The sequence below is a fragment of the Gorilla gorilla genome, chromosome 4, assembly GCF_029281585.2.
Source record: "Gorilla gorilla gorilla isolate KB3781 chromosome 4, NHGRI_mGorGor1-v2.1_pri, whole genome shotgun sequence".
Lineage (NCBI taxonomy): Eukaryota > Metazoa > Chordata > Mammalia > Primates > Hominidae > Gorilla > Gorilla gorilla.
Window position 1 is genome coordinate 62780019 of NC_073228.2, and position 10436 is coordinate 62790454.

Here is a 10436-nt window from a genome sequence, read left to right on the forward strand (position 1 = left end):
AGCAGAACAATGCCTGTGGCACAGGAAGCACTCAATAAATTTTAGCTATATAGCTAGTATTATTATCCACCCCATTTTTCAGAAGATGAAACAGACTCAGAGATTAAATGAATGCATATACCTACAAATCCTAAAACTATTAAATACTAAAGCTATTAAAATACTTAAGCTATTAAAACCAGATATAATAGACTTCAAACTTTGGCCTCTTTTTCCTAACTGCATGCTGCCTTTCTTACTTAATGTAAGAAATTAAGAGTTCTAATTGAGGACTTTTAGGGAACAATTATCTTTCTTTCCTTCTTTCTTTCTTTTTTTCTTTCTTTCTTTCTCTCAGGGTAAGATGCATGTTTATCTTTTGTTTTTAGTTTTAATTTGCACTGTGAATGTGTTCAGTTTTACTTTTATCTGATGAATCACTCTTGTTGGAACAAGGAAGAAATAAAATTAAATGAAAGAAAAATCAAGTGAGAACAAAAAGTGGAAATTGGATGAAAAAACATTACAAAGGATATGCACTGGAAAACGTGGAACTGAGCCACCAACTCCTGCATATTCACTTTGTTTTGTGATTTTTATGCTTTGTTTTATTTTTTTAAAAAAAGCCTCTGGCCAGGTGCGGTGGCTCACGCCTGTAATCCCAGCACTTTGAGAGGCCGAGGCAGGCGGATCACTTGAGGTCAGTAGGTCGAGACCAGCCTGGCCAACATGGTGAAACCCCGTCTCTACTACAAATACAAAAATTAGCCAGGCATGGTGGTGTGTACCTGTAATCCCACATACTCGGGAGGCTAAGCCAGGGGAATCGCTTGAACCCAGGATGTGGAGGTTGCAGTGACCCGAGATCATATCACTGCACTCCAGCCTGGGCGACAGAGCGAGACCTTGTCTTAAAAAAAAAAAAAAAGAAGATAACACCATAATTATTATACTTAAACATTTGCTTCAGATAGTAAAGAATGTAATTCATAAACAAAGGAAGAATTAAAGAAAGCTTTGGTTTTGCAGCTTTAAGTAATGCCAGTCTAACAGCATTCCCAAAAGGAAACTGGGATCTAAGGTCTCCAAAGGTATTTAATTGTGATTTTCTCTCAAGTTCAATTTCCTCTGTTTCACCTCTGTCACTTTCTCTTCCATTTGCCCTTATTTTCCTTTTATCTTTGTTCCAATCTTTCTGTACTTCAACAAAATTCAGTTTTTGATGATTGTGGTAGTCACTTTTTAAGAGTAATGCAAAAAAGCATTTTTAGGGTAGCCCAACCAGGACTTCTTTCTAGGTAGATCCTCACAGCACTGAGGATCAGCACCTTATTTTGTTGTTCTTCACAAGGATCTTCCTTTCTCCCTGGCAGGAGGAAAGAAAAATAGAGGCAGTTTCCCTGCATCTTCCAGGATAAGGTCTTAACTCCTCTGTGGGCACTGGTGGCTGTCTACGCTTGGCCCCTGCCCTCTATCTCCTTAGTTCAGCTGTGCTCAGTTTCCAAACAGAGATTTTGTTGTTTTAAGACTTTTGTGGGGCTGGGCGCGGTAGCTCACGCCTGTAATCCCAGCACTTTGGGAGGCCAAGGCGGGCAGATCACGAGGCCAGGAGATCAAGACCATCCTGGCTAACGTGGTAAAACGCCGTCTCTACTAAAAAATACAAAAAAAATTAGCCGGGTGTGGTGGCAGGCGCCTATAATCCCAGCTACTCAGGAGACTGAGGCAGGAGAATGGCATGAACCCGCGAGGCAGAGCTTGCAGTGAGCCGAGATCACACCACTGCACTCCAGCCTGGGCAACAGAGCAAGACTCTATCTCAAAAAGAAAAAAAAAAAAAAAGACTTTTGCAGCCCAGCACTTTGGGAGGCTGAGGCGGGTGGATCACAAGGTCAGGAGTTTGAGATCAGCCTGGCCAACATAGTGAAACCCCATCTCTATTAAAAATACAAAAAATTGGCCGGACATGGTGGCGGGCTCCTATAATCCCAGCTACTTGGGAGGCTGAGGCAGGAGAATAGCTTGAACCTGAGAGGCTGAGGTTGCTGTGAGCTGAGATCACGCTACTACACTCCAGCCCGGGCAAGACTCTGTCTCAAAAAAAAAAAAAAAAAAAAGATTTTTGCATATTTCCTTTAACTGGAATTCCTTTCCCCAGCTATTATCACTTGGCAAACTCCTAACTGGGCAAAACTCAGATGATCTGTCATGTCTCCCAAGAAACTTTCCCTAAAGATCCCAGGGAGCTTTGACTTAGATATTCTTCCTCCACATTCCGCATCACACCATGCAAATCTCTACCACAGCACAAGGGTTAGGGTTAGGGTTAATGTGATCCACCTCCAAAATATGTTCCATATTCATCTATTTCTTTTCATCTCTACCACTGCCTTCTTTTTTTTTCTAATTTTTTTTTTTTTTTTTGAGATGGAGTCTTGCTCTGTCACCCAAACTGGAGTGCAGTGGCGCCATCTCGGATTGCTGCAACCTCCACCTCCCAGGTTCAGGCCATTCTCCTGCCTCAGCCTCCCGAATAGCTGGGATTACAGGTGCTCGCCACCACACCCAGCTAATTTTTAATTTTTGTATTTTTAGTAGAGACAGGGTTTCCCCCTGTTGGCCTGGCTGGTCTTGAACCCCTGACCTCAAGTGATCCGCCCACCTCGGCCTCCCAAAGTGCTGGGATTACAGGCGTGAGCCACTGAGCCCAGCCCCACCACTGCCTTCTTGATCCAGGTCACCATTCGCCTCTTGACTGGACAAATTTATAGCCTCCTAACAAGTCTTCTGCTTATATTCCTTTCTTTTTTTCTTTTTCTTTTCTTTTTTTTTTTTTTTGAGATGGAGTCTTGCTCTGTCACTCAGGCTGGAGTGCAGTGGCGCGACCTCAGCTCTATGCAACCTCTGCCTCTCAGGTTCAAGCGATTCTCCTGCCTCGGCTTCCTGAGTAGCTGGGATTACAGGTGCCTGCCACCATGCCCAGCTAATTTTTGTATTTCAGTAGAGACAGGATTTCACCGTGTTGGCCAGTTTGGTCTAGAACTCCTCAGGTGATCTGCCCGCCTCGGCCTCCCAAAGTTCTGGGATTACAGGCGTGAGCCACCGTGCCCGGCCTTCCTTTCTTTTTTAAGTCCATCATTTACACTGCAGTCACAATGACCTTTTAAAGAAGAAATATTTCATATATACAAATACATAGACAATGTATAAAATTAGGTATAACAAATATTGCAGAATGAACACCCATGTACCCAACACTAGCTTAACAAATAGGAAACTAGGCTGGCATTGTGGCTCATGCCTGTAATGCCAGCACTTTGGGAGGCTGAGGCAGGCACATCATGAGGTCAGGAGTTCGAGGCCAGCCTGGCCAACATGGTGAAACCCCATCTCTACTACAAATACAAAATTAGCCAGGCATGGTGGCAGATGCCTGTAATCCCAGCTACTTGGGAGGCTGAATCAAGAGAATTGCTTGAAGCAAGAAGGTGGAGGTTGCAGTGAGCCAAGATTGCGCCACTGTACTTCAGCCTGGGTGACAGAATGCGACTCAGTCTCAATAAAATAAAATAAAATAAAATAAATAGGAAACTATAAATACCTTTGAAGCTCAGTGTCTCCTCCCCAAAGGTAAATACTATCTTGAATTTGGTGTTTAACATTCACTTGTTAAAAAAAATCTTTTACCATCTATGTATATATTTCTAAACAATACATTAGGCCAGGCACAGTGGCTCACGCCTGTTATCCCAGCACTTTGGGAGGCCAAGGCGGGTGGATTATGAGGTCCAGAGATCAAGACCATCCTGGTCAACATGGTGAAACCCTGTCTCTAATAAAAATACAAAAATTAGCTGGGTATGGTGGTATGTGCCTGTAGTCCCAGCTACTCGGGAGGCTGAGGCAGGAGAATTGCTTGAACCTGGGAGGCGGAGGTTGCAGTGAGCCGAAATCGAGCCACTGCACTCCAGCCTGGCGACAGAATGAGACTCGGTCTCAAAAAAAAAAAAAAAGAAAAAAGAAAAAAAACAATATTTAACTGTGCTTGGTTTTGAAATTTTGAAAACAGATTTCATGCCATTTGCTCTGCCACATGATTTTTATACTCAACATTGCTTCTGAAACTCATCCATGTAGATTTTTATATCACAATTTATACAAATTTCTGTTGATGAACTGTTGGATTTTTCTTGAGTTTTTATGCAATCACCAGCAAAGCTAGAATCAACAGTTTTGACCATGACTTATAGTACATGTACGAAGAACTTCTCTAGGGAAAGAGAAATTACTGTGATAATGAAAATGTTCTATATATATGCTCTCCATCCAATGAGGTAGCCTCCAGCCATGTGTGGCTATTAAGCACGTGGAATATAACTAGTATAACTGAAAAACTAAATGTTTTATTTTAATTAATTTAGATTTAAATAGCCACAAGCATCTAGTGGCACTATATTGGACAGAATAGCTCAAGAAAATATACCCAAGAATAGTGTTGCTAGATTATACAGTATGTGTGTCTTCAACTTTACACAATATTGACAAATGTTTTCTAAAGTGGTAATATTAATTTATACTTCTATCAGCAGTACAAAAGAATTGTCAACATATTTTTTAATACCTGCCTTTAAAATTTTTGCTTATCTAGTTATAAACTGGGAATAGTCAGAGGTGTTTGAACCAGAGTGACGCCATCCGGAATTGGGGCTGGGTAAAATAAGGCTGAGACCTACTGGGCTGCATTCCCAGGAGGTTAGGCACTCAGTCACAGGATGCAGTAGGTCGCTGGCACAAGGTACAGGTCACAAAGATTTTGCTGATAAAAGGATGTAGTAAAGAAGCCAGCCAAATCCCACCAAATCAAGATGGCAATGAAAGCTACCTCTGGTCATCCTCACTCCTCATTATACATTAATTATAATACATTAGCATACTAAAAGACACTCCCACTGGCACCATGACAGTTTACCAATGCCACAGCAATGTCAAGAAGTTACCCTATATGGGCCAAGCACAGTGGCTCATGCCTGTAATCCCGGCACTTTGGGAGGCCAAGGCAGGCGGATCACAATGTCAGGAGTTCAAGACCAGCCTGGCCAACATGGTCAGACGGGGTTTAGTAGAAACCTTGTCTCTACTAAAAAAATACAAAAATTAGCTGGGCATGGTGGCGGGTGCCTGTAATCCCAGCTACTCAGGAGGCTGAAGCAGGAGAATTGCTTGAACCCGGGAGGCGGAGGTTGCAGTGAGCCGAGATCATGCCACTGCACTCTAGCCTGGGCAACAGAACAAGACTCTGTCTCAAAAAAAAAAAAAAAAAGTTACTTTAAAAGGGGAAGGAACCCTCAGTTCCAAGAATCGTAGACCCCTTTCCCAGAAAACTAATGAATAATCCATCCCTTGCTTAGCATATAATTAAGAAATAACTATAATTAGTCGAGCAGCCCAAACTGCTGCTCTGCCTATGGAGTAGCCATTCTTTTTTTTGTTTACTTTCTTAATAAACTTGCTTTCAGTTTATGGACTCGCCCTGAATTCCTTCTTGTGCGAGGTCCAAGAACTCTCTCGTTGGGCCTGGATCGGGACCCCTTGCCAGTGAAAGCATCGTATTTGCTTTTTAGTTTGTGTTTCCATCATCATTGTTTATTTGCCATTTATGCTTTCTTTTTTTGTAAAATGTCTGTTTAGGTCTTTTGTCTCCTTTTCTATTGGATTGTTTGTCTTTTCCTATTGATATTTTGGAGTTCTTTATATATATTATTGTTTGTTTGATGTTTATATATTTAATATTATATTTTCCAATTAAATGTGTTACAATTATCCTCAAAGTTACCCTTAGAAACATAAATCAAATCATGTCTCATTTCTTAAAACTCTCATTACACTTCGAATAAAACCTAAACTTCTTATGATGATGCAGTGAACGTTGTGATTAACTCTCAACAACCATCCCATCTCTGTAGCACTGAGGAGAAACAATACAATTTGGGGAACTGACCAGTGTACTAGGGACAGGCTTCATTGAGGCAAGGGTAATCCCATCTCCTAACCAATGATTGGTTCAGGAAAAGGCATGTGATCTCCTTTTGGACAACAAAATTCAGGGAGAGATTTGCTGAAAGCTTCTGGGAAAGTTGGCCTTCACTCTTAGGAGGGAGTAAGAAAAAGCCAGACTTTTTTCCACTGGACTTGAAAGAGGAAGTGAAACTGCCTTTGCAAAAATTATAACAGTGAGAAAATTATGACAATGAAAAAGATCTGATCTAATAACTCCCATATTGCCTTTAACCTCCAAACTGTTCTTGTTCATTCCTGGGCTTGGGCCAAGCTAACTTTGGGAGAAACTTAGTTTATAGTTTAAATGATAATAGCCTTTCCCCAAATTAAACTGCCTTTGTAAAACTAATGAAAGATCATCAAGTTAGGAGGATTACAGCAGCATGGATTCTGCTAAGATCTAGGTGCAAACAATGACCAGCCATTATTACAGAGGTCACAAGATTTGCATCTTCCTCAGTTACTCCTACTGATAACATCACTACTGTAGAACATCTACTATTGTAGAACCTAAGATTGGCCTTTTGAGATGTCTTTTCAGGCTTTCGCGTTTCTGACAACCAGATGGCCTCACCCAGACCCACGACTCTTGACTCAACTGGTCCTGTGGCCCCCACCCGGAAGCAGACTCAACACACAAGGACTGGAGTTTCCACATCCCTATGATCATATCCCCAACCAATCAGCTGAACCCATTCCTTTGCCTGCCAAACTGTCTTTGAAAAACCCTAGCCTCTGTGTTTTCAGGGAGGCTGATTTGAGTAATAATAAAGCTCTGGTCTCCTAATTAGCTGGTTCTGCGTGTATTAAACCTTTTTTTCTATTGCAATTCCCCTGTTGTGATAAATTGGCTCTATCTGGGCAGCAGGCAAAATGAACCCAATGACCTTGTTAAGTGCTGCTTGTTTCTATAAGGCCCTTGCCCTTGCTTTCTCCCACAGGTCCTCACAAAGCCAGATCTTTATTGCCATTCAGTTTCAGGACAAATAGTCACCTCCTTAAAGAGGACTTTAATGCCACTACTCCCCCTGGCCAGTCACTATCACATCATTGTGTTTTATTTTCTTTATGTCACTATTTGAAATTATCTGCATATATTTGTTTATTGTCTAACTCCCCCACTAGAATGCAAGCACCAGAAGGGAAAGACCTTGTCTATATGGTTTTCCTGTGTATTTCTGTATCTAATACAGTGCCTGACATGTAACAATGCTCAATGAATTTTTTTTCTTTTTTTTTGAGACAGGGCTTCACCATGTTGGTCAGGCTGGTCTTGAACTTCTGGCCTCAAGTGATCCACCTGCCTTGACCTCCCAAAGTGCTGGGATTACAGGTGTGAGCCACCACACCCAGCTGAATTTTTTTGTATTAATCAAAAAATAACGATTAATTTTGTTGTGTTCATTTTCCCTGTTAGATTGAAGCTTCTTGAGGTCAAGGACTAGTCTCCTTCATTTTTTGCATTTCAAGTGCCTAGTACAGTTGCTGCCAATCAGTAGTTCAACAAGCAGTTAAATAAATGAATGAAAGAGAGAAATTTGGGGAAAATATAATGTCAACCTATTCCCTTTATGGGAAATATAATTTGAAGTTGATTCTCTCTCATTTTTTTTTTTTTTTACTGATATAGGAGAATTTTGTGAGTAGAGTCATATCCACATGAGTAAAAGATGCATACCTTTCAAAGGGCTTCATGATTTGACTGTAAACCATTTTTTCAACCTCATCTCTTATCTCCTATATACATTTTTTCCCCTGCCATTTACTCTATGCTACTGCCACACCAAATTCTAGAGCAGCCGAATTTTATGAAAGGGATACATTCCTGAAATCTTCACATAAAATTTAAAACTTCCAAAATCCAAGACTATTTTTCTCATAGCAATAAATGTGAATTTATTGAAGGAAAGATACTATTTTTCCAGCTAAAATGGCTCCGCCATGTGGCACTAGCATAAACAGTTTCTAACTCACTTTACCACCACCAGGTTTGAAAGTATGCAATTCCTGACAAATATTAAATATTACAAAGGTTTCACACCACTTCAAATTTTGTGTATATAATGAAGTACTATTAATGGTTTATAATGAATGATTTCAAATTTGCATAACTCAAATGCTCATAAAACTCAAACTTTTTCATTGTTCTTGAATCAGACTCAAGGCCATTCATGCCTCTACCTTTGCATATGTTGTTTCCTCTGCCTAGAATGCTCTGTGAAGTGCTAGCACCTAGAGCAGTGACTGGCAGAAATGTTATATCCAGAGGTAAGAATAATGTGGGTGTAAGCAACAACATTCAAGAACATTGGATCACGTTTCAAAAAAAACCCCAAAATAATCTACAACTAATGTTGAATATGCTGAAACATTTAAAACCTGAATCTAAAGTTCTTTGGGCTGAAGGAGAGGCCACAGGTTGGGTTAAGCCCACACGGAGTTTAGGAGTGGCAGGGAAGGTGGATGTCAGAAAGCTGCCAGTTCTCCTGGACACAGATGGGTGCACGCCACATTCTGGAGAAAAGTTATAGTGAAGGGATATAGGCTCCTGTGGGCCCAAAAAGCCCCAGGATCCAATATCTCAAAGTTTTGGCAGGGTCAGCACCTGCTGGCTTTGCTCATCTCAGGGAGGTGGGAATTACAAGGATAAGAATGGGGATGAGAGTGGAAGGGGAAAAATAATTTTCCCAAACTCCACCCAGGTCATTCTAAATCAGGAGTTGAAAACGCAAATATCCATAGGCAATAAATGTAACACTTTTTTTTCCCTCTTTTGATGCAGAAATTACTATCATGGGAAAACAACAATTTTTTTTTCTTTTTCTTTTTCTTTTTTTTTTTGAGAGGGTTCGGTTCTGTTGCCCAGGCTGGGGTGCAGTGGCGCAATCTCTGCTCACTATAACCTCTGCTTCCCAGGCTCAAACCATTCTCCCACCTCAGCCTCCCAAGTAGCTGGGACTATAGATACACCCTACCACGCCTGGCTAATGTTTGTATTTTTGGGAGAGATGAGGTTTTGACATGGGATTTTTCTCGGCTGCTTTGCCAGCCAGAGGCCTCTGGCCAGTGATGCCCCTGTCCAGGCCTTGCTTGGCACTGGGCTTGCTGCAGGAGGCATCCAGCCCACTCGGCCCATAGGCTGTGCCTGGTTTGTGCTCCAGCACGGATCCCACAGGCACTACAATTGCATGCTTAGCCCCCAGTGGGAAGGGGTGTGTGGGTGAGCGAGTGCAGGGTCTGGCCAGCAGCTCCAAGTGCTGGCATAGAAGAGGGCTCCATGTGGGGCTTGCAGTTGGACCACACCTGTCGCAAGAGACTCCTGCGGTGGACTCTGGCATCCAGGTGAGGGGAATGTGGTGGTGCCCAAATAGGGAAGCCTGTGACCCTGAAGCCCCAGGGGGGTGTTACAACATGCTAACAGTTCTTTTAGTCTGGGGTTAACAGTTCTATCAGTCCCACTGCCCTGCTCTAGCCCATGGCTCTGGGTTGGCCCAGCCCTGCCATAGTGTGGGGCAGCTGCCAGGTGCCAATGCAGGGCAGAGGGCTACAGTGTTACTGCCTTTTCGTATTTGCATTCAGCAGGGTCCCACATCCAAGAAGAATGAGACTACGCTGACAATCAAAGGGTGAGGAGGGCAGAGAAGAGTTTTATTGAGCAATGAAATACCTCTCAATAGAGAGGGAATGCGAGAATGGTCTGCCACCTGAAGTTGGGTGGTCTCTCTCTCAGTGTGGCTGGGTCCCAGGCTTTTATGGGCTCAGAATGGGGCAGCGTGTGCTGATTGGTTTGTGGGTATGGCAAAAAGGCAGAAACAAAGGCACAACAGTGTAAAAAATCAATTAGGGAAGGGTAGGCATATGTAAATTAGGTGAAGGATGGGGCTCAGTCAGAGGAAACCATGCCAAACAGGAAGAGGGGTTCTCAATCCAGTCCATGGATTCATCCAAGACTTGTAGCTTGGCTTTCAGGCTTTAAACTGTCTTTGGCTTGAAGGTGGGATTTCACCGGGGGCCCGCCCCTATCTGCCTAGGCATTTGACTGCCTCCTGTCACTATCAGTTTCACCATGTTGCCCAGGCTGGTCTTGAACTCCTGGATTCGAGTGATCTGCCTCCTTGACCTCCCAAAGTGGTAGGCATGAGCCACTGCACCTAGCCAAAACAACAATATTTTAAAGAGAAGCCAGCTACCCAGATTAGGATCTGAAACTTCCCAATTATAAATATTGTCTCAAAAAAAAAATTCTTTTGAGACAGGGTCTTGCTCTGTCACCCAGGCTGGAGGGCAGTGGCATGATCATGACTCACTGCAGCCTCAACCTCCCAAACTCAAGCAACCCTCCCATCTCAGACTCCCAAGTAGCTGGGACTAAGGTGCACACTATCACACTGGCTAATTTT